Here is a 27,084-nt window from a genome sequence, read left to right on the forward strand (position 1 = left end):
TGGTACCGAAACCCCGTATTTACATATCTGCCACTGTGCAGGAGAATCCGTATAGGTGTTCGAGTGTTCGAACCGTAATGCGCAAGAAATGGTATGGAAACCCCGTATTTACATATCTGCCACTGTGCAGGAGAATCCGTATAGGTGTTCGAGTGTTCGAGCCGTAATGCGCAAGAAATGGTGCCGAAACCCCGTATTTACATATCTGCCACTGTGCGGGAGAATCCGTATAGGTGTTCGAGTGTTCGAACCGTAATGCGCAAGAAATGGTACGGAAACCCCGTATTTACATATCTGCCACTTTGTAGGAGAATCCGCATAGGTGTTCGAGTGTTCGAACCGTAATGTGCAAGAAATGGTATGGAAACCCCGTATTTACATATCTGCCACTGTGCAGGAGAATCCGTATAGGTGTTCGAGTGTTCGAATCGTAATGCGCAAGAAATGGTACCGAAACCCCGTATTTACATATATGCCATTGTGCAGGAGAATCCGAATAGGTGTTCGAGTGTTCGAACCGTAATGCGCAAGAAATGGTATGGAAACCCCGTATTTACATATCTGCCACTGTGCAGGAGAATCCGTATAGGTGTTCGATTGTTCGAACCGTAATGTGCAAGAAATGGTATGTAAACCCCGTATTTACATATCTGCCACTGTGCAGGAGAATCCGTATAGGTGTTCGAGTGTTCGAATCGTAATGCGCAAGAAATGGTACCGAAACCCCGTATTTACATATCTGCCACTGTGCAGGAGAATCCGAATAGGTGTTCGAGTGTTCGAACCGTAATGCGCAAGAAATGGTACCGAAACCCCGTATTTACATATCTGCCACTGTGCAGGAGAATCCGTATAGGTGTTCGAGTGTTCGAACCGTAATGCGCAAGAAATGGTATGGAAACCCCGTATTTACATATCTGCCACTGTGCAGGAGAATCCGTATAGGTGTTCGAGTGTTCGAGCCGTAATGCGCAAGAAATGGTGCCGAAACCCCGTATTTACATATCTGCCACTGTGCAGGAGAATCCGTATAGGTGTTCGAGTGTTCGAACCGTAATGCGCAAGGAATGGTACGGAAACCCCGTATTTACATATCTGCCACTGTGTAGGAGAATCCGCATAGGTGTTCGAGTGTTCGAACCGTAATGCGCAAGAAATGTTATGTAAACCCCGTATTTACATATCTGCCACTGTGCAGGAGAATCCGTATAGGTGTTCGAGTGTTCGAACCGTAATGCGCAAGAAATGGTATGGAAACCCCGTATTTACATATCTGCCACTGTGCAGGAGAATCCGTATAGGTGTTCGATTGTTCGAACCGTAATGCGCAAGAAATGGTATGTAAACCCCGTATTTACATATCTGCCACTGTGCAGGAGAATCCGTATAGGTGTTCGAGTGTTCGAATCGTAATGCGCAAGAAATTGTACCGAAACCCCGTATTTACATATCTGCCACTGTGCAGGAGAATCCGAATAGGTGTTCGAGTGTTCGAACCGTAATGCGCAAGAAATGGTACCGAAACCCCGTATTTACATATCTGCCACTGTGCAGGAGAATCCGTATAGGTGTTCGAGTGTTCGAACCGTAATGCGCAAGAAATGGTATGGAAACCCCGTATTTACATATCTGCCACTGTGCAGGAGAATCCGTATAGGTGTTCGAGTGTTCGAGCCGTAATGCGCAAGAAATGGTGCCGAAACCCCGTATTTACATATCTGCCACTGTGCAGGAGAATCCGTATAGGTGTTCGAGTGTTCGAACCGTAATGCGCAAGAAATGGTACGGAAACCCGTATTTACATATCTGCCACTTTGTAGGAGAATCCGCATAGGTGTTCGAGTGTTCGAACCGTAATGTGCAAGAAATGGTATGGAAACCCCGTATTTACATATCTGCCACTGTGCAGGAGAATCCGTATAGGTGTTCGAGTGTTCGAATCGTAATGCGCAAGAAATGGTACCGAAACCCCGTATTTACATATCTGCCATTGTGCAGGAGAATCCGAATAGGTGTTCGAGTGTTCGAACCGTAATGCGCAAGAAATGGTATGTAAACCCGTATTTACATATCTGCCACTGTGCAGGAGAATCCGTATAGGTGTTCGAGTGTTCGAACCGTAATGCGCAAGAAATGGTATGGAAACCCCGTATTTACATATCTGCCACTGTGCAGGAGAATCCGTATAGGTGTTCGAGTGTTCGAACCGTAATGCGCAAGAAATGGTGCCGAAATCCCCTATTTACATATCTGCCACTGTGCAGGAGAATCCGTATAGGTGTTCGAGTGTTCGAACCGTAATGCGCAAGAAATGGTACGGAAACCCCGTATTTACATATCTGCCACTTTGTAGGAGAATCCGCATAGGTGTTCGAGTGTTCGAACCGTAATGTGCAAGAAATGGTATGTAAACCCCGTATTTACATATCTGCCACTGTGCAGGAGAATCCGTATAGGTGTTCGAGTGTTCGAACAGTAATGCGCAAAAAATGGTACGGAAACCCCGTATTTACATATCTGCCACTGTGCAGGAGAATCCGTATAGGTGTTCGAGTGTTCGAACCGTAATGCGCAAGAAATGGTACGGAAACCCCGTATTTACATATCTGCCACTGTGTAGGAGAATCCGCATAGGTGTTCGAGTGTTCGAACCGTAATGCGCAAGAAATGTTATGTAAACCCCGTATTTACATATCTGCCACTGTGCAGGAGAATCCGTATAGGTGTTCGAGGGTTCGAACCGTAATGCGCAAGAAATGGTATGGAAACCCCGTATTTACATATCTGCCACTGTGCAGGAGAATCCGTATAGGTGTTCGATTGTTCGAACCGTAATGCGCAAGAAATGGTATGTAAACCCCGTATTTACATATCTGCCACTGTGCAGGAGAATCCGTATAGGTGTTCGAGTGTTCGAATCGTAATGCGCAAGAAATGGTACCGAAACCCCGTATTTACATATCTGCCACTGTGCAGGAGAATCCGAATAGGTGTTCGAGTGTTCGAACCGTAATGCGCAAGAAATGGTACCGAAACCCCGTATTTACATATCTGCCACTGTGCAGGAGAATCCGTATAGGTGTTCGAGTGTTCGAACCGTAATGCGCAAGAAATGGTATGGAAACCCCGTATTTACATATCTGCCACTGTGCTGGAGAATCCGTATAGGTGTTCGAGTGTTCGAGCCGTAATGCGCAAGAAATGGTGCCGAAACCCCGTATTTACATATCTGCCACTGTGCAGGAGAATCCGTATAGGTGCTCGAGTGTTCGAACCGTAATGCGCAAGAAATGGTACGGAAACCCCGTATTTACATATCTGCCACTTTGTAGGAGAATCCGCATAGGTGTTCGAGTGTTCGAACCGTAATGTGCAAGAAATGGTATGAAAACCCCGTATTTACATATCTGCCACTGTGCAGGAGAATCCGTATAGGTGTTCGAGTGTTCGAATCGTAATGCGCAAGAAATGGTACCGAAACCCCGTATTTACATATCTGCCATTGTGCAGGAGAATCCGAATAGGTGTTCGAGTGTTCGAACCGTAATGCGCAAGAAATGGTATGTAAACCCGTATTTACGTATCTGCCACTGTGCAGGAGAATCCGTATAGGTGTTCGAGTGTTCGAACCGTAATGCGCAAGAAGTGGTATGGAAACCTCGTATTTACATATCTGCCACTGTGCAGGAGAATCCGTATAGGTGTTCGATTGTTCGAACCGTAATGCGCAAGAAATGGTATGTAAACCCCGTATTTACATATCTGCCACTGTGCAGGAGAATCCGTATAGGTGTTCGAGTGTTCGAACCGTAATGCGCAAGAAATGGTACGGAAACCCCGTATTTACATATCTGCTACTGTGCCGGAGAATCCGTATAGGTGTTCGATTGTTCGAACCGTAATGCGCAAGAAATGGTATGTAACCCCCGTATTTACATATCTGCAACTGTGCAGGAGAATCCGTATAGGTGTTCGAGTGTTCGAACCGTAATGCGCAAGAAATGGTACGGAAACCCCGTATTTACATATCTGCCACTGTGCAGGAGAATCCGAATAGGTGTTCGAGTGTTCGAACCGTAATGCGCAAGAAATGGTACCGAAACCCCGTATTTACATATCTGCCACTGTGCAGGAGAATCCGTATAGGTGTTCGAGTGTTCGAACCGTAATGCGTGAGAAATGGTATGTAAACCCCGTATTTACATATCTGCCACTGTGCTGGATAATCCGTATAGGTGTTCGACTGTTCGAACCGTAATGCGCCAGAAATGGTACCGAAACCCCGTATTTACATATCTGCCACTGTTCAGGAGAATCCGTATAGGTGTTCGAGTGTTCGAACCGTAATGCGCAAGAAATGGTACGGAAATCCCGTATTTACATATCTGCCACTGTGCAGGAGAATCCGTATAGGTGTTCGATTGTTCGAACCGTAATGCGCAAGAAATGGTATGTAAACCCCGTATTTACATATCTGCCACTGTGCAGGAGAATCCGTATAGGTGTTCGAGTGTTCGAATCGTAATGCGCAAGAAATGGTACCGAAACCCCGTATTTACATATCTGCCACTGTGCAGGAGAATCCGAATAGGTGTTCGAGTGTTCGAACCGTAATGCGCAAGAAATGGTACCGAAACCCCGTATTTACATATCTGCCACTGTGCAGGAGAATCCGTATAGGTGTTCGAGTGTTCGAACCGTAATGCGCAAGAAATGGTACCGAAACCCCGTATTTACATATCTGCCACTGTGCAGGAGAATCCGTATAGGTGTTCGAGTGTTCGAACCGTAATGCGCAAGAAATGGTATGGAAATCCCATATTTACATATCTGCCACTGTGCAGGAGAATCCGTATAGGTGTTCGAGTGTTCGAACCGTAATGCGCAAGAAATGGTGCCGAAATCCCCTATTTACATATCTGCCACTGTGCAGGAGAATCCGTATAGGTGTTCGAGTGTTCGAACCGTAATGCGCAAGAAATGGTACGGAAACCCCGTATTTACATATCTGCCACTTTGTAGGAGAATCCGCATAGGTGTTCGAGTGTTCGAACCGTAATGTGCAAGAAATGGTATGTAAACCCCGTATTTACATATCTGCCACTGTGCAGGAGAATCCGTATAGGTGTTCGAGTGTTCGAACAGTAATGCGCAAAAAATGGTACGGAAACCCCGTATTTACATATCTGCCACTGTGCAGGAGAATCCGTATAGGTGTTCGAGTGTTCGAACCGTAATGCGTGCGAAATGGTATGTAAACCCCGTATTTACATATCTGCCACTGTGCTGGATAATCCGTATAGGTGTTCGAGTGTTCGAACCGTAATGCGCAAGAAATGGTACGATAACCCCGTATTTACATATCTGCTACTGTGCCGGAGAATCCGTATAGGTGTTCGATTGTTCGAACCGTAATGCGCAAGAAATGGTATGTAAACCCCGTATTTACATATCTGCCACTGTGCAGGAGAATTCGTATAGGTGTTCGATTGTTCGAACCGTAATGCGCAAGAAATGGTACGGAAACCCCGTATTTACATATCTGCCACTGTGCAGGAGAATCCGTATAGGTGTTCGAGTGTTCGAACCGTAATGCGTGAGAAATGGTATGTAAACCCCGTATTTACATATCTGCCACTGTGCTGGATAATCCGTATAGGTGTTCGACTGTTCGAACCGTAATGCGCCAGAAATGGTACCGAAACCCCGTATTTACATATCTACCACTGTGCAGGAGAATCCGTATAGGTGTTCGAGTGTTCGAACCGTAATGCGCAAGAAATGGTACGGAAACCCCGTATTTACGTATCTGCCACTGTGCAGGAGAATCCGCATTCGAGTGTTCGAACCGTAATGCGCAAGAAATGGTATCGAAACCCCGTATTTACATATCTGCCACTGTGCAGGAGAATCCGTATAGGTGTTCGAGTGTTCGAACCGTAATGCGCAAGAAATGGTACGGAAACCCCGTATTTACATATCTGCCACTGTGTAGGAGAATCCGCATAGGTGTTCGAGTGTTCGAACCGTAATGCGCAAGAAATGTTATGTAAACCCCGTATTTACATATCTGCCACTGTGCAGGAGAATCCGTATAGGTGTTCGAGTGTTCGAACCGTAATGCGCAAGAAATTGTATGGAAACCCCGTATTTACATATCTGCCACTGTGCAGGAGAATCCGTATAGGTGTTCGATTGTTCGAACCGTAATGCGCAAGAAATGGTATGTAAACCCCGTATTTACATATCTGCCACTGTGCAGGAGAATCCGTATAGGTGTTCGAGTGTTCGAATCGTAATGCGCAAGAAATGGTACCGAAACCCCGTATTTACATATCTGCCACTGTGCAGGAGAATCCGAATAGGTGTTCGAGTGTTCGAACCGTAATGCGCAAGAAATGGTACCGAAACCCCGTATTTACATATCTGCCACTGTGCAGGAGAATCCGTATAGGTGTTCGAGTGTTCGAACCGTAATGCGCAAGAAATGGTATGGAAACCCCGTATTTACATATCTGCCACTGTGCAGGAGAATCCGTATAGGTGTTCGAGTGTTCGAGCCGTAATGCGCAAGAAATGGTGCCGAAACCCCGTATTTACATATCTGCCACTGTGCAGGAGAATCCGTATAGGTGTTCGAGTGTTCGAACCGTAATGCGCAAGAAATGGTACGGAAACCCCGTATTTACATATCTGCCACTTTGGAGGAGAATCCGCATAGGTGTTCGAGTGTTCGAACCGTAATGTGCAAGAAATGGTATGGAAACCCCGTATTTACATATCTGCCACTGTGCAGGAGAATCCGTATAGGTGTTCGAGTGTTCGAATCGTAATGCGCAAGAAATGGTACCGAAACCCCGTATTTACATATCTGCCATTGTGCAGGAGAATCCGAATAGGTGTTCGAGTGTTCGAACCGTAATGCGCAAGAAATGGTATGGAAACCCCGTATTTACATATCTGCCACTGTGCAGGAGAATCCGTATAGGTGTTCGATTGTTCGAACCGTAATGCGCAAGAAATGGTATGTAAACCCCGTATTTACATATCTGCCATTGTGCAGGAGAATCCGTATAGGTGTTCGAGTGTTCGAATCGTAATGCGCAAGAAATGGTACCGAAACCCCGTATTTACATATCTGCCACTGTGCAGGAGAATCCGAATAGGTGTTCGAGTGTTCGAACCGTAATGCGCAAGAAATGGTACCGAAACCCCGTATTTACATATCTGCCACTGTGCAGGAGAATCCGTATAGGTGTTCGAGTGTTCGAACCGTAATGCGCAAGAAATGGTATGGAAACCCCGTATTTACATATCTGCCACTGTGCAGGAGAATCCGTATAGGTGTTCGAGTGTTCGAGCCGTAATGCGCAAGAAATGGTGCCGAAACCCCGTATTTACATATCTGCCACTGTGCAGGAGAATCCGTATAGGTGTTCGAGTGTTCGAACCGTAATGCGCAAGAAATGGTACGGAAACCCCGTATTTACATATCTGCCACTTTGTAGGAGAATCCGCATAGGTGTTCGAGTGTTCGAACCGTAATGTGCAAGAAATGGTATGGAAACCCCGTATTTACATATCTGCCACTGTGCAGGAGAATCCGTATAGGTGTTCGAGTGTTCGAATCGTAATGCGCAAGAAATGGTACCGAAACCCCGTATTTACATATCTGCCATTGTGCAGGAGAATCCGAATAGGTGTTCGAGTGTTCGAACCGTAATGCGCAAGAAATGGTATGGAAACCCCGTATTTACATATCTGCCACTGTGCAGGAGAATCCGTATAGGTGTTCGATTGTTCGAACCGTAATGCGCAAGAAATGGTATGTAAACCCCGTATTTACATATCTGCCACTGTGCAGGAGAATCCGTATAGGTGTTCGAGTGTTCGAATCGTAATGCGCAAGAAATGGTACCGAAACCCCGTATTTACATATCTGCCACTGTGCAGGAGAATCCGAATAGGTGTTCGAGTGTTCGAACCGTAATGCGCAAGAAATGGTACCGAAACCCCGTATTTACATATCTGCCACTGTGCAGGAGAATCCGTATAGGTGTTCGAGTGTTCGAACCGTAATGCGCAAGAAATGGTATGGAAACCCCGTATTTACATATCTGCCACTGTGCAGGAGAATCCGTATAGGTGTTCGAGTGTTCGAGCCGTAATGCGCAAGAAATGGTGCCGAAACCCCGTATTTACATATCTGCCACTGTGCAGGAGAATCCGTATAGGTGTTCGAGTGTTCGAACCGTAATGCGCAAGAAATGGTACGGAAACCCCGTATTTACATATCTGCCACTTTGTAGGAGAATCCGCATAGGTGTTCGAGTGTTCGAACCGTAATGTGCAAGAAATGGTATGAAAACCCCGTATTTACATATCTGCCACTGTGCAGGAGAATCCGTATAGGTGTTCGAGTGTTCGAATCGTAATGCGCAAGAAATGGTACCGAAACCGCGTATTTACATATCTGCCATTGTGCAGGAGAATCCGAATAGGTGTTCGAGTGTTCGAACCGTAATGCGCAAGAAATGGTACCGAAACCCCGTATTTACATATCTGCCGCTGTGCAGGAGAATCCGAATAGGTGTTCGAGTGTTCGAATCGTAATGCGCAAGAAATGGTACCGAAACCCCGTATTTACATATCTGCCACTGTGCAGGAGAATCCGTATAGGTGTTCGAGTGTTCGAACCGTAATGCGCAAGAAATGGTATGGAAACCCCGTATTTACATATCTGCCACTGTGCAGGAGAATCCGTATAGGTGTTCGAGTGTTCGAGCCGTAATGCGCAAGAAATGGTGCCGAAACCCCGTATTTACATATCTGCCACTGTGCAGGAGAATCCGTATAGGTGTTCGAGTGTTCGAACCGTAATGCGCAAGAAATGGTACGGAAACCCCGTATTTACATATCTGCCACTTTGTAGGAGAATCCGCATAGGTGTTCGAGTGTTCGAACCGTAATGTGCAAGAAATGGTATGGAAACCCCGTATTTACATATCTGCCACTGTGCAGGAGAATCCGTATAGGTGTTCGAGTGTTCGAATCGTAATGCGCAAGAAATGGTACCGAAACCCCGTATTTACATATCTGCCATTGTGCAGGAGAATCCGAATAGGTGTTCGAGTGTTCGAACCGTAATGCGCAAGAAATGGTATGGAAACCCCGTATTTACATATCTGCTACTGTGCAGGAGAATCCGTATAGGTGTTCGATTGTTCGAACCGTAATGCGCAAGAAATGGTATGTAAACCCCGTATTTACATATCTGCCACTGTGCAGGAGAATCCGTATAGGTGTTCGAGTGTTCGAATCGTAATGCGCAAGAAATGGTACCGAAACCCAATATTTACATATCTGCCACTGTGCAGGAGAATCCGAATAGGTGTTCGAGTGTTCGAACCGTAATGCGCAAGAAATGGTACCGAAACCCCGTATTTACATATCTGCCACTGTCCAGGAGAATCCGTATAGGTGTTCGAGTGTTCGAACCGTAATGCGCAAGAAATGGTATGGAAACCCCGTATTTACATATCTGCCACTGTGCAGGAGAATCCGTATAGGTGTTCGAGTGTTCGAGCCGTAATGCGCAAGAAATGGTGCCGAAACCCCGTATTTACATATCTGCCACTGTGCAGGAGAATCCGTATAGGTGTTCGAGTGTTCGAACCGTAATGCGCAAGAAATGGTACGGAAACCCCGTATTTACATATCTGCCACTTTGTAGGAGAATCCGCATAGGTGTTCGAGTGTTCGAACCGTAATGTGCAAGAAATGGTACGAAAACCCCGTATTTACATATCTGCCACTGTGCAGGAGAATCCGTATAGGTGTTCGAGTGTTCGAATCGTAATGCGCAAGAAATGGTACCGAAATCCCGTATTTACATATCTGCCATTGTGCAGGAGAATCCGAATAGGTGTTCGAGTGTTCGAACCGTAATGCGCAAGAAATGGTATGTAAACCCGTATTTACATATCTGCCACTGTGCAGGAGAATCCGTATAGGTGTTCGAGTGTTCGAACCGTAATGCGCAAGAAGTGGTATGGAAACCTCGTATTTACACATCTGCCACTGTGCAGGAGAATCCGTATAGGTGTTCGATTGTTCGAACCGTAATGCGCAAGAAATGGTATGTAAACCCCGTATTTACATATCTGCCACTGTGCAGGAGAATCCGTATAGGTGTTCGAGTGTTCGAACCGTAATGGGCAAGAAATGGTACGGAAACCCCGTATTTACATATCTGCTACTGTGCCGGAGAATCCGTATAGGTGTTCGATTGTTCGAATCGTAACGCGCAAGAAATGGTATGTAACCCCCGTATTTACATATCTGCAACTGTGCAGGAGAATCCGTATAGGTGTTCGAGTGTTCGAACCGTAATGCGCAAGAAATGGTATGAAAACCCCGTATTTACATATCTGCCACTGTGCAGGAGAATCCGTATAGGTGTTCGAGTGTTCGAATCGTAATGCGCAAGAAATGGTACCGAAACTGCGTATTTACATATCTGCCATTGTGCAGGAGAATCCGAATAGGTGTTCGAGTGTTCGAATCGTAATGCGCAAGAAATGGTACCGAAACCCCGTATTTACATATCTGCCACTGTGCAGGAGAATCCGAATAGGTGTTCGAGTGTTCGAACCGTAATGCGCAAGAAATGGTACCGAAACCCCGTATTTACATATCTGCCACTGTGCAGGAGAATCGGTATAGGTGTTCGAGTGTTCGAACCGTAATGCGCAAGAAATGGTATGGAAACCCCGTATTTACATATCTGCCACTGTGCTGGAGAATCCGTATAGGTGTTCGAGTGTTCGAGCCGTAATGCGCAAGAAATGGTGCCGAAACCCCGTATTTACATATCTGCCACTGTGCAGGAGAATCCGTATAGGTGTTCGAGTGTTCGAACCGTAATGCGCAAGAAATGGTACGGAAACCCCGTATTTACATATCTGCCACTTTGTAGGAGAATCCGCATAGGTGTTCGAGTGTTCGAACCGTAATGTGCAAGAAATGGTATGAAAACCCCGTATTTACATATCTGCCACTATGCAGGAGAATCCGTATAGGTGTTCGAGTGTTCGAATCGTAATGCGCAAGAAATGGTACCGAAACCCCGTATTTACATATCTGCCATTGTGCAGGAGAATCCGAATAGGTGTTCGAGTGTTCGAACCGTAATGCGCAAGAAATGGTATGTAAACCCGTATTTACATATCTGCCACTGTGCAGGAGAATCCGTATAGGTGTTCGAGTGTTCGAACCGTAATGCGCAAGAAGTGGTATGGAAACCTCGTATTTACATATCTGCCACTGTGCAGGAGAATCCGTATAGGTGTTCGATTGTTCGAACCGTAATGCGCAAGAAATGGTATGTAAACCCCGTATTTACATATCTGCCACTGTGCAGGAGAATCCGTATAGGTGTTCGAGTGTTCGAACCGTAATGCGCAAGAAATGGTACGGAAACCCCGTATTTACATATCTGCTACTGTGCCGGAGAATCCGTATAGGTGTTCGATTGTTCGAACCGTAATGCGCAAGAAATGGTATGTAACCCCCGTATTTACATATCTGCAACTGTGCAGGAGAATCCGTATAGGTGTTCGAGTGTTCGAACCGTAATGCGCAAGAAATGGTACGGAAACCCCGTATTTACATATCTGCCACTGTGCAGGAGAATCCGTATAGGTGTTCGAGTGTTCGAACCGTAATGCGTGAGAAATGGTATGTAAACCCCGTATTTACATATCTGCCACTGTGCTGGATAATCCGTATAGGTGTTCGACTGTTCGAACCGTAATGCGCCAGAAATGGTACCGAAACCCCGTATTTACATATCTGCCACTGTGCAGGAGAATCCGTATAGGTGTTCGAGTGTTCGAACCGTAATGCGCAAGAAATGGTACGGAAACCCCGTATTTACATATCTGCCACTGTGCAGGAGAATCCGTATAGGTGTTCGATTGTTCGAACCGTAATGCGCAAGAAATAGTATGTAAACCCCGTATTTACATATCTGCCACTGTGCAGGAGAATCCGTATAGGTGTTCGAGTGTTCGAATCGTAATGCGCAAGAAATGGTACCGAAACCCCGTATTTACATATCTGCCACTGTGCAGGAGAATCCGTATAGGTGTTCGAGTGTTCGAACCGTAATGCGCAAGAAATGGTATGGAAATCCCGTATTTACATATCTGCCACTGTGCAGGAGAATCCGTATAGGTGTTCGAGTGTTCGAACCGTAATGCGCAAGAAATGGTGCCGAAATCCCCTATTTACATATCTGCCACTGTGCAGGAGAATCCGTATAGGTGTTCGAGTGTTCGAACCGTAATGCGCAAGAAATGGTACGGAAACCCCGTATTTACATATCTGCCACTTTGTAGGAGAATCCGCATAGGTGTTCGAGTGTTCGAACCGTAATGTGCAAGAAATGGTATGTAAACCCCGTATTTACATATCTGCCACTGTGCAGGAGAATCCGTATAGGTGTTCGAGTGTTCGAACAGTAATGCGCAAAAAATGGTACGGAAACCCCGTATTTACATATCTGCCACTGTGCAGGAGAATCCGTATAGGTGTTCGAGTGTTCGAACCGTAATGCGTGAGAAATGGTATGTAAACCCCGTATTTACATATCTGCCACTGTGCTGGATAATCCGTATAGGTGTTCGAGTGTTCGAACCGTAATGCGCAAGAAATGGTATGTAAACCCCGTATTTACATATCTGCCACTGTGCAGGAGAATCCGTATAGGTGTTCGAGTGTTCGAACCGTAATGCGCAAGAAATGGTACGATAACCCCGTATTTACATATCTGCTACTGTGCCGGAGAATCCGTATAGGTGTTCGATTGTTCGAACCGTAATGCGCAAGAAATGGTATGTAAACCCCGTATTTACATATCTGCCACTGTGCAGGAGAATTCGTATAGGTGTTCGATTGTTCGAACCGTAATGCGCAAGAAATGGTATGTAAACCCCGTATTTACATATCTGCCACTGTGCTGGAGAATCCGTATAGGTGTTCGAGTGTTCGAACCGTAATGCGTGAGAAATGGTATGTAAACCCCGTATTTACATATCTGCCACTGTGCTGGATAATCCGTATAGGTGTTCGACTGTTCGAACCGTAATGCGCCAGAAATGGTACCGAAACCCCGTATTTACATATCTACCACTGTGCAGGAGAATCCGTATAGGTGTTCGAGTGTTCGAACCGTAATGCGCAAGAAATGGTACGGAAACCCCGTATTTACGTATCTGCCACTGTGCAGGAGAATCCGCATTCGAGTGTTCGAACCGTAATGCGCAAGAAATGGTATCGAAACCCCGTATTTACATATCTGCCACTGTGCAGGAGAATCCGTATAGGTGTTCGAGTGTTCGAACCGTAATGCGCAAGAAATGGTACGGAAACCCCGTATTTACATATCTGCCACTGTGTAGGAGAATCCGCATAGGTGTTCGAGTGTTCGAACCGTAATGCGCAAGAAATGTTATGTAAACCCCGTATTTACATATCTGCCACTGTGCAGGAGAATCCGTATAGGTGTTCGAGTGTTCGAACCGTAATGCGCAAGAAATTGTATGGAAACCCCGTATTTACATATCTGCCACTGTGCAGGAGAATCCGTATAGGTGTTCGATTGTTCGAACCGTAATGCGCAAGAAATGGTATGTAAACCCCGTATTTACATATCTGCCACTGTGCAGGAGAATCCGTATAGGTGTTCGAGTGTTCGAATCGTAATGCGCAAGAAATGGTACCGAAACCCCGTATTTACATATCTGCCACTGTGCAGGAGAATCCGAATAGGTGTCCGAGTGTTCGAACCGTAATGCGCAAGAAATGGTACCGAAACCCCGTATTTACATATCTGCCACTGTGCAGGAGAATCCGTATAAGTGTTCGAGTGTTCGAACCGTAATGCGCAAGAAATGGTATGGAAACCCCGTATTTACATATCTGCCACTGTGCAGGAGAATCCGTATAGGTGTTCGAGTGTTCGAGCCGTAATGCGCAAGAAATGGTGCCGAAACCCCGTATTTACATATCTGCCACTGTGTAGGAGAATCCGTATAGGTGTTCGAGTGTTCGAACCGTAATGCGCAAGAAATGGTACGGAAACCCCGTATTTACATATCTGCCACTTTGGAGGAGAATCCGCATAGGTGTTCGAGTGTTCGAACCGTAATGTGCAAGAAATGGTATGGAAACCCCGTATTTACATATCTGCCACTGTGCAGGAGAATCCGTATAGGTGTTCGAGTGTTCGAATCGTAATGCGCAAGAAATGGTACCGAAACCCCGTATTTACATATCTGCCATTGTGCAGGAGAATCCGAATAGGTGTTCGAGTGTTCGAACCGTAATGCGCAAGAAATGGCATGGAAACCCCGTATTTACATATCTGCCACTGTGCAGGAGAATCCGTATAGGTGTTCGATTGTTCGAACCGTAATGCGCAAGAAATGGTATGTAAACCCCGTATTTACATATCTGCCACTGTGCAGGAGAATCCGTATTGGTGTTCGAGTGTTCGAATCGTAATGCGCAAGAAATGGTACCGAAACCCCGTATTTACATATCTGCCACTGTGCAGGAGAATCCGAATAGGTGTTCGAGTGTTCGAACCGTAATGCGCAAGAAATGGTACCGAAACCCCGTATTTACATATCTGCCACTGTGCAGGAGAATCCGTATAGGTGTTCGAGTGTTCGAACCGTAATGCGCAAGAAATGGTATGGAAACCCCGTATTTACATATCTGCCACTGTGCAGGAGAATCCGTATAGGTGTTCGAGTGTTCGAGCCGTAATGCGCAAGAAATGGTGCCGAAACCCCGTATTTACATATCTGCCACTGTGCAGGAGAATCCGTATAGGTGTTCGAGTGTTCGAACCGTAATGCGTGAGAAATGGTACGGAAACCCCGTATTTACATATCTGCCACTTTGTAGGAGAATCCGCATAGGTGTTCGAGTGTTCGAACCGTAATGTGCAAGAAATGGTATGGAAACCCCGTATTTACATATCTGCCACTGTGCAGGAGAATCCGTATAGGTGTTCGAGTGTTCGAATCGTAATGCGCAAGAAATGGTACCGAAACCCCGTATTTACATATCTGCCATTGTGCAGGAGAATCCGAATAGGTGTTCGAGTGTTCGAACCGTAATGCGCAAGAAATTATATGGAAACCCCGTATTTACATATCTGCCACTGTGCAGGAGAATCCGTATAGGTGTTCGATTGTTCGAACCGTAATGCGCAAGAAATGGTATGTAAACCCCGTATTTACATATCTGCCACTGTGCAGGAGAATCCGTATAGGTGTTCGAGTGTTCGAATCGTAATGCGCAAGAAATGGTACCGAAACCCCGTATTTACATATCTGCCACTGTGCAGGAGAATCCGAATAGGTGTTCGAGTGTTCGAACCGTAATGCGCAAGAAATGGTACCGAAACCCCGTATTTACATATCTGCCACTGTGCAGGAGAATCCGTATAGGTGTTCGAGTGTTCGAACCGTAATGCGCAAGAAATGGTATGGAAACCCCGTATTTACATATCTGCCACTGTGCAGGAGAATCCGTATAGGTGTTCGAGTGTTCGAGCCGTAATGCGCAAGAAATGGTGCCGAAACCCCGTATTTACATATCTGCCACTGTGTAGGAGAATCCGTATAGGTGTTCGAGTGTTCGAACCGTAATGCGCAAGAAATGGTACGGAAACCCCGTATTTACATATCTGCCACTTTGGAGGAGAATCCGCATAGGTGTTCGAGTGTTCGAACCGAAATGTGCAAGAAATGGTATGGAAACCCCGTATTTACATATCTGCCACTGTGCAGGAGAATCCGTATAGGTGTTCGAGTGTTCGAATCGTAATGCGCAAGAAATGGTACCGAAACCCCGTATTTACATATCTGCCATTGTGCAGGAGAATCCGAATAGGTGTTCGAGTGTTCGAACCGTAATGCGCAAGAAATGGTATGGAAACCCCGTATTTACATATCTGCCACTGTGCAGGAGAATCCGTATAGGTGTTCGATTGTTCGAACCGTAATGCGCAAGAAATGGTATGTAAACCCCGTATTTACATATCTGCCACTGTGCAGGAGAATCCGTATTGGTGTTCGAGTGTTCGAATCGTAATGCGCAAGAAATGGTACCGAAACCCCGTATTTACATATCTGCCACTGTGCAGGAGAATCCGAATAGGTGTTCGAGTGTTCGAACCGTAATGCGCAAGAAATGGTACCGAAACCCCGTATTTACATATCTGCCACTGTGCAGGAGAATCCGTATAGGTGTTCGAGTGTTCGAACCGTAATGCGCAAGAAATGGTATGGAAACCCCGTATTTACATATCTGCCACTGTGCAGGAGAATCCGTATAGGTGTTCGAGTGTTCGAGCCGTAATGCGCAAGAAATGGTGCCGAAACCCCGTATTTACATATCTGCCACTGTGCGGGAGAATCCGTATAGGTGTTCGAGTGTTCGAACCGTAATGCGCAAGAAATGGTACGGAAACCCCGTATTTACATATCTGCCACTTTGTAGGAGAATCCGCATAGGTGTTCGAGTGTTCGAACCGTAATGTGCAAGAAATGGTATGGAAACCCCGTATTTACATATCTGCCACTGTGCAGGAGAATCCGTATAGGTGTTCGAGTGTTCGAATCGTAATGCGCAAGAAATGGTACCGAAACCCCGTATTTACATATCTGCCACTGTGCAGGAGAATCCGAATAGGTGTTCGAGTGTTCGAACCGTAATGCGCAAGAAATGGTATGGAAACCCCGTATTTACATATCTGCCACTGTGCAGGAGAATCCGTATAGGTGTTCGATTGTTCGAACCGTAATGTGCAAGAAATGGTATGTAAACCCCGTATTTACATATCTGCCACTGTGCAGGAGAATCCGTATAGGTGTTCGAGTGTTCGAATCGTAATGCGCAAGAAATGGTACCGAAACCCCGTATTTACATATCTGCCACTGTGCAGGAGAATCCGAATAGGTGTTCGAGTGTTCGAACCGTAATGCGCAAGAAATGGTACCGAAACCCCGTATTTACATATCTGCCACTGTGCAGGAGAATCCGTATAGGTGTTCGAGTGTTCGAACCGTAATGCGCAAGAAATGGTATGGAAACCCCGTATTTACATATCTGCCACTGTGCAGGAGAATCCGTATAGGTGTTCGAGTGTTCGAGCCGTAATGCGCAAGAAATGGTGCCGAAACCCCGTATTTACATATCTGCCACTGTGCAGGAGAATCCGTATAGGTGTTCGAGTGTTCGAACCGTAATGCGCAAGGAATGGTACGGAAACCCCGTATTTACATATCTGCCACTGTGTAGGAGAATCCGCATAGGTGTTCGAGTGTTCGAACCGTAATGCGCAAGAAATGTTATGTAAACCCCGTATTTACATATCTGCCACTGTGCAGGAGAATCCGTATAGGTGTTCGAGTGTTCGAACCGTAATGCGCAAGAAATGGTATGGAAACCCCGTATTTACATATCTGCCACTGTGCAGGAGAATCCGTATAGGTGTTCGATTGTTCGAACCGTAATGCGCAAGAAATGGTATGTAAACCCCGTATTTACATATCTGCCACTGTGCAGGAGAATCCGTATAGGTGTTCGAGTGTTCGAATCGTAATGCGCAAGAAATTGTACCGAAACCCCGTATTTACATATCTGCCACTGTGCAGGAGAATCCGAATAGGTGTTCGAGTGTTCGAACCGTAATGCGCAAGAAATGGTACCGAAACCCCGTATTTACATATCTGCCACTGTGCAGGAGAATCCGTATAGGTGTTCGAGTGTTCGAACCGTAATGCGCAAGAAATGGTATGGAAACCCCGTATTTACATATCTGCCACTGTGCAGGAGAATCCGTATAGGTGTTCGAGTGTTCGAGCCGTAATGCGCAAGAAATGGTGCCGAAACCCCGTATTTACATATCTGCCACTGTGCAGGAGAATCCGTATAGGTGTTCGAGTGTTCGAACCGTAATGCGCAAGAAATGGTACGGAAACCCGTATTTACATATCTGCCACTTTGTAGGAGAATCCGCATAGGTGTTCGAGTGTTCGAACCGTAATGTGCAAGAAATGGTATGGAAACCCCGTATTTACATATCTGCCACTGTGCAGGAGAATCCGTATAGGTGTTCGAGTGTTCGAATCGTAATGCGCAAGAAATGGTACCGAAACCCCGTATTTACATATCTGCCATTGTGCAGGAGAATCCGAATAGGTGTTCGAGTGTTCGAACCGTAATGCGCAAGAAATGGTATGTAAACCCGTATTTACATATCTGCCACTGTGCAGGAGAATCCGTATAGGTGTTCGAGTGTTCGAACCGTAATGCGCAAGAAATGGTATGGAAACCCCGTATTTACATATCTGCCACTGTGCAGGAGAATCCGTATAGGTGTTCGAGTGTTCGAACCGTAATGCGCAAGAAATGGTGCCGAAATCCCCTATTTACATATCTGCCACTGTGCAGGAGAATCCGTATAGGTGTTCGAGTGTTCGAACCGTAATGCGCAAGAAATGGTACGGAAACCCCGTATTTACATATCTGCCACTTTGTAGGAGAATCCGCATAGGTGTTCGAGTGTTCGAACCGTAATGTGCAAGAAATGGTATGTAAACCCCGTATTTACATATCTGCCACTGTGCAGGAGAATCCGTATAGGTGTTCGAGTGTTCGAACAGTAATGCGCAAAAAATGGTACGGAAACCCCGTATTTACATATCTGCCACTGTGCAGGAGAATCCGTATAGGTGTTCGAGTGTTCGAACCGTAATGCGCAAGAAATGGTACGGAAACCCCGTATTTACATATCTGCCACTGTGTAGGAGAATCCGCATAGGTGTTCGAGTGTTCGAACCGTAATGCGCAAGAAATGTTATGTAAACCCCGTATTTACATATCTGCCACTGTGCAGGAGAATCCGTATAGGTGTTCGAGGGTTCGAACCGTAATGCGCAAGAAATGGTATGGAAACCCCGTATTTACATATCTGCCACTGTGCAGGAGAATCCGTATAGGTGTTCGATTGTTCGAACCGTAATGCGCAAGAAATGGTATGTAAACCCCGTATTTACATATCTGCCACTGTGCAGGAGAATCCGTATAGGTGTTCGAGTGTTCGAATCGTAATGCGCAAGAAATGGTACCGAAACCCCGTATTTACATATCTGCCACTGTGCAGGAGAATCCGAATAGGTGTTCGAGTGTTCGAACCGTAATGCGCAAGAAATGGTACCGAAACCCCGTATTTACATATCTGCCACTGTGCAGGAGAATCCGTATAGGTGTTCGAGTGTTCGAACCGTAATGCGCAAGAAATGGTATGGAAACCCCGTATTTACATATCTGCCACTGTGCTGGAGAATCCGTATAGGTGTTCGAGTGTTCGAGCCGTAATGCGCAAGAAATGGTGCCGAAACCCCGTATTTACATATCTGCCACTGTGCAGGAGAATCCGTATAGGTGCTCGAGTGTTCGAACCGTAATGCGCAAGAAATGGTACGGAAACCCCGTATTTACATATCTGCCACTTTGTAGGAGAATCCGCATAGGTGTTCGAGTGTTCGAACCGTAATGTGCAAGAAATGGTATGAAAACCCCGTATTTACATATCTGCCACTGTGCAGGAGAATCCGTATAGGTGTTCGAGTGTTCGAATCGTAATGCGCAAGAAATGGTACCGAAACCCCGTATTTACATATCTGCCATTGTGCAGGAGAATCCGAATAGGTGTTCGAGTGTTCGAACCGTAATGCGCAAGAAATGGTATGTAAACCCGTATTTACGTATCTGCCACTGTGCAGGAGAATCCGTATAGGTGTTCGAGTGTTCGAACCGTAATGCGCAAGAAGTGGTATGGAAACCTCGTATTTACATATCTGCCACTGTGCAGGAGAATCCGTATAGGTGTTCGATTGTTCGAACCGTAATGCGCAAGAAATGGTATGTAAACCCCGTATTTACATATCTGCCACTGTGCAGGAGAATCCGTATAGGTGTTCGAGTGTTCGAACCGTAATGCGCAAGAAATGGTACGGAAACCCCGTATTTACATATCTGCTACTGTGCCGGAGAATCCGTATAGGTGTTCGATTGCTCGAACCGTAATGCGCAAGAAATGGTATGTAACCCCCGTATTTACATATCTGCAACTGTGCAGGAGAATCCGTATAGGTGTTCGAGTGTTCGAACCGTAATGCGCAAGAAATGGTACGGAAACCCCGTATTTACATATCTGCCACTGTGCAGGAGAATCCGAATAGGTGTTCGAGTGTTCGAACCGTAATGCGCAAGAAATGGTACCGAAACCCCGTATTTACATATCTGCCACTGTGCAGGAGAATCCGTATAGGTGTTCGAGTGTTCGAACCGTAATGCGTGAGAAATGGTATGTAAACCCCGTATTTACATATCTGCCACTGTGCTGGATAATCCGTATAGGTGTTCGACTGTTCGAACCGTAATGCGCCAGAAATGGTACCGAAACCCCGTATTTACATATCTGCCACTGTTCAGGAGAATCCGTATAGGTGTTCGAGTGTTCGAACCGTAATGCGCAAGAAATGGTACGGAAACCCCGTATTTACATATCTGCCACTGTGCAGGAGAATCCGTATAGGTGTTCGATTGTTCGAACCGTAATGCGCAAGAAATGGTATGTAAACCCCGTATTTACATATCTGCCACTGTGCAGGAGAATCCGTATAGGTGTTCGAGTGTTCGAATCGTAATGCGCATGAAATGGTACCGAAACCCCGTATTTACATATCTGCCACTGTGCAGGAGAATCCGAATAGGTGTTCGAGTGTTCGAACCGTAATGCGCAAGAAATGGTACCGAAACCCCGTATTTACATATCTGCCACTGTGCAGGAGAATCCGTATAGGTGTTCGAGTGTTCGAACCGTAATGCGCAAGAAATGGTACCAAAACCCCGTATTTACATATCTGCCACTGTGCAGGAGAATCCGTATAGGTGTTCGAGTGTTCGAACCGTAATGCGCAAGAAATGGTATGGAAATCCCATATTTACATATCTGCCACTGTGCAGGAGAATCCGTATAGGTGTTCGAGTGTTCGAACCGTAATGCGCAAGAAATGGTGCCGAAATCCCCTATTTACATATCTGCCACTGTGCAGGAGAATCCGTATAGGTGTTCGAGTGTTCGAACCGTAATGCGCAAGAAATGGTACGGAAACCCCGTATTTACATATCTGCCACTTTGTAGGAGAATCCGCATAGGTGTTCGAGTGTTCGAACCGTAATGTGCAAGAAATGGTATGTAAACCCCGTATTTACATATCTGCCACTGTGCAGGAGAATCCGTATAGGTGTTCGAGTGTTCGAACAGTAATGCGCAAAAAATGGTACGGAAACCCCGTATTTACATATCTGCCACTGTGCAGGAGAATCCGTATAGGTGTTCGAGTGTTCGAACCGTAATGCGTGAGAAATGGTATGTAAACCCCGTATTTACATATCTGCCACTGTGCTGGATAATCCGTATAGGTGTTCGAGTGTTCGAACCGTAATGCGCAAGAAATGGTACGATAACCCCGTATTTACATATCTGCTACTGTGCCGGAGAATCCGTATAGGTGTTCGATTGTTCGAACCGTAATGCGCAAGAAATGGTATGTAAACCCCGTATTTACATATCTGCCACTGTGCAGGAGAATTCGTATAGGTGTTCGATTGTTCGAACCGTAATGCGCAAGAAATGGTACGGAAACCCCGTATTTACATATCTGCCACTGTGCAGGAGAATCCGTATAGGTGTTCGAGTGTTCGAACCGTAATGCGTGAGAAATGGTATGTAAACCCCGTATTTACATATCTGCCACTGTGCTGGATAATCCGTATAGGTGTTCGACTGTTCGAACCGTAATGCGCCAGAAATGGTACCGAAACCCCGTATTTACATATCTACCACTGTGCAGGAGAATCCGTATAGGTGTTCGAGTGTTCGAACCGTAATGCGCAAGAAATGGTACGGAAACCCCGTATTTACGTATCTGCCACTGTGCAGGAGAATCCGCATTCGAGTGTTCGAACCGTAATGCGCAAGAAATGGTATCGAAACCCCGTATTTACATATCTGCCACTGTGCAGGAGAATCCGTATAGGTGTTCGAGTGTTCGAACCGTAATGCGCAAGAAATGGTACGGAAACCCCGTATTTACATATCTGCCACTGTGTAGGAGAATCCGCATAGGTGTTCGAGTGTTCGAACCGTAATGCGCAAGAAATGTTATGTAAACCCCGTATTTACATATCTGCCACTGTGCAGGAGAATCCGTATAGGTGTTCGAGTGTTCGAACCGTAATGCGCAAGAAATTGTATGGAAACCCCGTATTTACATATCTGCCACTGTGCAGGAGAATCCGTATAGGTGTTCGATTGTTCGAACCGTAATGCGCAAGAAATGGTATGTAAACCCCGTATTTACATATCTGCCACTGTGCAGGAGAATCCGTATAGGTGTTCGAGTGTTCGAATCGTAATGCGCAAGAAATGGTACCGAAACCCCGTATTTACATATCTGCCACTGTGCAGGAGAATCCGAATAGGTGTTCGAGTGTTCGAACCGTAATGCGCAAGAAATGGTACCGAAACCCCGTATTTACATATCTGCCACTGTGCAGGAGAATCCGTATAGGTGTTCGAGTGTTCGAACCGTAATGCGCAAGAAATGGTATGGAAACCCCGTATTTACATATCTGCCACTGTGCAGGAGAATCCGTATAGGTGTTCGAGTGTTCGAGCCGTAATGCGCAAGAAATGGTGCCGAAACCCCGTATTTACATATCTGCCACTGTGCAGGAGAATCCGTATAGGTGTTCGAGTGTTCGAACCGTAATGCGCAAGAAATGGTACGGAAACCCCGTATTTACATATCTGCCACTTTGGAGGAGAATCCGCATAGGTGTTCGAGTGTTCGAACCGTAATGTGCAAGAAATGGTATGGAAACCCCGTATTTACATATCTGCCACTGTGCAGGAGAATCCGTATAGGTGTTCGAGTGTTCGAATCGTAATGCGCAAGAAATGGTACCGAAACCCCGTATTTACATATCTGCCATTGTGCAGGAGAATCCGAATAGGTGTTCGAGTGTTCGAACCGTAATGCGCAAGAAATGGTATGGAAACCCCGTATTTACATATCTGCCACTGTGCAGGAGAATCCGTATAGGTGTTCGATTGTTCGAACCGTAATGCGCAAGAAATGGTATGTAAACCCCGTATTTACATATCTGCCATTGTGCAGGAGAATCCGTATAGGTGTTCGAGTGTTCGAATCGTAATGCGCAAGAAATGGTACCGAAACCCCGTATTTACATATCTGCCACTGTGCAGGAGAATCCGAATAGGTGTTCGAGTGTTCGAACCGTAATGCGCAAGAAATGGTACCGAAACCCCGTATTTACATATCTGCCACTGTGCAGGAGAATCCGTATAGGTGTTCGAGTGTTCGAACCGTAATGCGCAAGAAATGGTATGGAAACCCCGTATTTACATATCTGCCACTGTGCAGGAGAATCCGTATAGGTGTTCGAGTGTTCGAGCCGTAATGCGCAAGAAATGGTGCCGAAACCCCGTATTTACATATCTGCCACTGTGCAGGAGAATCCGTATAGGTGTTCGAGTGTTCGAACCGTAATGCGCAAGAAATGGTACGGAAACCCCGTATTTACATATCTGCCACTTTGTAGGAGAATCCGCATAGGTGTTCGAGTGTTCGAACCGTAATGTGCAAGAAATGGTATGGAAACCCCGTATTTACATATCTGCCACTGTGCAGGAGAATCCGTATAGGTGTTCGAGTGTTCGAATCGTAATGCGCAAGAAATGGTACCGAAACCCCGTATTTACATATCTGCCATTGTGCAGGAGAATCCGAATAGGTGTTCGAGTGTTCGAACCGTAATGCGCAAGAAATGGTATGGAAACCCCGTATTTACATATCTGCCACTGTGCAGGAGAATCCGTATAGGTGTTCGATTGTTCGAACCGTAATGCGCAAGAAATGGTATGTAAACCCCGTATTTACATATCTGCCACTGTGCAGGAGAATCCGTATAGGTGTTCGAGTGTTCGAATCGTAATGCGCAAGAAATGGTACCGAAACCCCGTATTTACATATCTGCCACTGTGCAGGAGAATCCGAATAGGTGTTCGAGTGTTCGAACCGTAATGCGCAAGAAATGGTACCGAAACCCCGTATTTACATATCTGCCACTGTGCAGGAGAATCCGAATAGGTGTTCGAGTGTTCGAATCGTAATGCGCAAGAAATGGTACCGAAACCCCGTATTTACATATCTGCCACTGTGCAGGAGAATCCGTATAGGTGTTCGAGTGTTCGAGCCGTAATGCGCAAGAAATGGTGCCGAAACCCCGTATTTACATATCTGCCACTGTGCAGGAGAATCCGTATAGGTGTTCGAGTGTTCGAACCGTAATGCGCAAGAAATGGTACGGAAACCCCGTATTTACATATCTGCCACTTTGTAGGAGAATCCGCATAGGTGTTCGAGTGTTCGAACCGTAATGTGCAAGAAATGGTATGAAAACCCCGTATTTACATATCTGCCACTGTGCAGGAGAATCCGTATAGGTGTTCGAGTGTTCGAATCGTAATGCGCAAGAAATGGTACCGAAACCGCGTATTTACATATCTGCCATTGTGCAGGAGAATCCGAATAGGTGTTCGAGTGTTCGAACCGTAATGCGCAAGAAATGGTACCGAAACCCCGTATTTACATATCTGCCACTGTGCAGGAGAATCCGAATAGGTGTTCGAGTGTTCGAATCGTAATGCGCAAGAAATGGTACCGAAACCCCGTATTTACATATCTGCCACTGTGCAGGAGAATCCGTATAGGTGTTCGAGTGTTCGAACCGTAATGCGCAAGAAATGGTATGGAAACCCCGTATTTACATATCTGCCACTGTGCAGGAGAATCCGTATAGGTGTTCGAGTGTTCGAGCCGTAATGCGCAAGAAATGGTGCCGAAACCCCGTATTTACATATCTGCCACTGTGCAGGAGAATCCGTATAGGTGTTCGAGTGTTCGAACCGTAATGCGCAAGAAATGGTACGGAAACCCCGTATTTACATATCTGCCACTTTGTAGGAGAATCCGCATAGGTGTTCGAGTGTTCGAACCGTAATGTGCAAGAAATGGTATGGAAACCCCGTATTTACATATCTGCCACTGTGCAGGAGAATCCGTATAGGTGTTCGAGTGTTCGAATCGTAATGCGCAAGAAATGGTACCGAAACCCCGTATTTACATATCTGCCATTGTGCAGGAGAATCCGAATAGGTGTTCGAGTGTTCGAACCGTAATGCGCAAGAAATGGTATGGAAACCCCGTATTTACATATCTGCCACTGTGCAGGAGAATCCGTATAGGTGTTCGATTGTTCGAACCGTAATGCGCAAGAAATGGTATGTAAACCCCGTATTTACATATCTGCCACTGTGCAGGAGAATCCGTATAGGTGTTCGAGTGTTCGAATCGTAATGCGCAAGAAATGGTACCGAAACCCCGTATTTACATATCTGCCACTGTGCAGGAGAATCCGAATAGGTGTTCGAGTGTTCGAACCGTAATGCGCAAGAAATGGTACCGAAACCCCGTATTTACATATCTGCCACTGTCCAGGAGAATCCGTATAGGTGTTCGAGTGTTCGAACCGTAATGCGCAAGAAATGGTATGGAAACCCCGTATTTACATATCTGCCACTGTGCAGGAGAATCCGTATAGGTGTTCGAGTGTTCGAGCCGTAATGCGCAAGAAATGGTGCCGAAACCCCGTATTTACATATCTGCCACTGTGCAGGAGAATCCGTATAGGTGTTCGAGTGTTCGAACCGTAATGCGCAAGAAATGGTACGGAAACCCCGTATTTACATATCTGCCACTTTGTAGGAGAATCCGCATAGGTGTTCGAGTGTTCGAACCGTAATGTGCAAGAAATGGTACGAAAACCCCGTATTTACATATCTGCCACTGTGCAGGAGAATCCGTATAGGTGTTCGAGTGTTCGAATCGTAATGCGCAAGAAATGGTACCGAAACCCCGTATTTACATATCTGCCATTGTGCAGGAGAATCCGAATAGGTGTTCGAGTGTTCGAACCGTAATGCGCAAGAAATGGTATGTAAACCCGTATTTACATATCTGCCACTGTGCAGGAGAATCCGTATAGGTGTTCGAGTGTTCGAACCGTAATGCGCAAGAAGTGGTATGGAAACCTCGTATTTACACATCTGCCACTGTGCAGGAGAATCCGTATAGGTGTTCGATTGTTCGAACCGTAATGCGCAAGAAATGGTATGTAAACCCCGTATTTACATATCTGCCACTGTGCAGGAGAATCCGTATAGGTGTTCGAGTGTTCGAACCGTAATGGGCAAGAAATGGTACGGAAACCCCGTATTTACATATCTGCTACTGTGCCGGAGAATCCGTATAGGTGTTCGATTGTTCGAATCGTAACGCGCAAGAAATGGTATGTAACCCCCGTATTTACATATCTGCAACTGTGCAGGAGAATCCGTATAGGTGTTCGAGTGTTCGAACCGTAATGCGCAAGAAATGGTACGGAAACCCCGTATTTACATATCTGCCACTGTGCAGGAGAATCCGTATAGGTGTTCGAGTGTTCGAACCGTAATGCGTGAGAAATGGTATGTAAACCCCGTATTTACATATCTGCCACTGTGCTGGATAATCCGTATAGGTGTTCGACTGTTCGAACCGTAATGCGCCAGAAATCGTACCGAAACCCCGTATTTACATATCTGCCACTGTGCAGGAGAATCCGTATAGGTGTTCGAGTGTTCGAACCGTAATGCGCAAGAAATGGTACGGAAACCCCGTATTTACATATCTGCCACTGTGCAGGAGAATCCGTATAGGTGTTCGATTGTTCGAACCGTAATGCGCAAGAAATGGTATGTAAACCCCGTATTTACATATCTGCCACTGTGCAGGAGAATCCGTATAG

This window comes from Camellia sinensis, chromosome 15 (genome assembly GCF_055761805.1).
Source record: "Camellia sinensis isolate YWXY chromosome 15, ASM5576180v1, whole genome shotgun sequence".
NCBI classification, from domain to species: domain Eukaryota; kingdom Viridiplantae; phylum Streptophyta; class Magnoliopsida; order Ericales; family Theaceae; genus Camellia; species Camellia sinensis.